Genomic DNA, 1922 nt, shown 5'->3' with positions numbered 1-1922 from the left:
TCGTGTGTCCAATATGATATTACTCATTCATGGAGTAATGACCTGAAATATAATACGTACTGATTAGGCATAGAACAAATGTCATCCCCTATTATAATATATATAATATATATATTATTTGTTTATTAACAAGTGAATTGGCAATTCTCATTACGAAACCTGAAAAACTATGCTTAGCCTCTTATCGGGTGATGGCGTTAACCCGATCCGCACGCACGGCACAAGAACCTGGACGATAGGCTGGGACACATACCTCGTCGCAGGACTCGCAGGTAGTATGCCAGCTTGGTCAGGGACCTTGTATACCCAACCAAGTCGAATTGGGCCTGGGAGGACTAGTATGCACGCACTTAGTACCATATTTGCAAGACAGGTAGACATATATATGGGGACATTAGAGAACTTATGCAGACACCGTATCATTGATGGAGTTTTACAACAAGTATGATTACTGAACGGATCTGAAATACTTTTAAACAGTCGCTTGAGATTCGTCTATTCACGACCTGCTTTAATATAGAATGAAAATGTGGCATTAAATATATTCATCCATTTACACAAACAGACTCGGGCTCATAAAAGAATAGACATATATCGATAATGTTGATTTGTCTTCTTTGATACAGTATGATGTTGGAGTCTAATATGCTCGATTAGAACATTTTTCGAATAGTGAGCTACTGAACACCGAATAATAGAGACAGTGCAGGTTCCATGTAGAAAAACTGATATTTTATGTGGAAGAGAGGATAACTGGAGAGATGCATGAAAGGGCTTCCAACGGACTAATCACGAATAACGAAGAACTATACATGGAATATGTCGCTGTGGTGCTGTAAGGTAAAATTGGAGAGAATTCATCGCTCAAAAGAGGATACAGAAATACAGCTTTCTTTAGCAGGAATGCACTGTTAGAACACCACACCACACACCCCACCCAAAGGACACCGACATCAACTCTGACCAACCTAACGTAAGCTCAAGAGGGGGGGGGAAGCTGAGCAGACCTTATCGCTTCCTGCAGCACTTGACTACTAGATCCAAAGGCTCGGCAGGTAACTTCTACTGCTCATTCCCTGCTGGATCACTGCTTCTCAAGGATCAGTCTGACATTCACAGTCACACAAAGCAGACTATAAATATGCGAGGCCACACATGAACTTGACAACCGCCACACACAACTAATCAAAGATTCGGTTTCACGCAATTCCATCCACAAGCTCTATCTTAAGCCCACAGCATCCACAATAATTGTTACGAGACTGGGAATACCGTAATCTCCATACGTCGTTATATTCTGGTAACTTGGCAGACGATTTTCTTTTAATCTAGTGTGTTGCTAGGTTTATTCAGTTCAATAGGACTCTTCTGAGAGAGAGTCAGAGAGCCAAACGGTTTGAGTGGGCCCAACAAAACTAGAGGACTTAGTTTTTTTTTTTTGTTTTTTTACTGACTCTCTCTCTTATTCATTGGTCACACTTAGTGGCTGCATGCATGGTTCAAGCTTAAGAGGGGCTGGGCCAAGAACACAGTTGCAGCTACTATTGCTCTACAGCAAAAGTCGTGCACGGCCTCGGCGTATGAGAACGGTTGGTGGGACGCGCTTGAGTATTGTACTCGCATGCCACAGCTCCGACGCTCCATCGAGAGGGGGCGCCACAGACATCAAGTAGACAGACACAATCTATTATCGCTGTCATGTCAAGTGCCACTCTGTAGGGAGTCCTTTCATTACCTTCACGAGTTACTAGCTCCATGACCAACGCGCACTCTACAATACAAACTAGCCTGCCCAATTAAACATTGCAGCGTGAGGGCAGGGGTTTGGCGGTCGGTTCAGTGACATGCATTCATGTTCTACTGGCTAAAAGACGGCCCCATCGGTGAAGCCACCAAGCTATAGCGGGGTCTCACAGTTGCTA

The sequence above is a fragment of the Salvelinus sp. IW2-2015 genome, unplaced genomic scaffold (assembly GCF_002910315.2).
Source record: "Salvelinus sp. IW2-2015 unplaced genomic scaffold, ASM291031v2 Un_scaffold1615, whole genome shotgun sequence".
NCBI lineage: Eukaryota > Metazoa > Chordata > Actinopteri > Salmoniformes > Salmonidae > Salvelinus > Salvelinus sp. IW2-2015.
Note: the sequence above shows the minus strand (reverse complement) of the source record.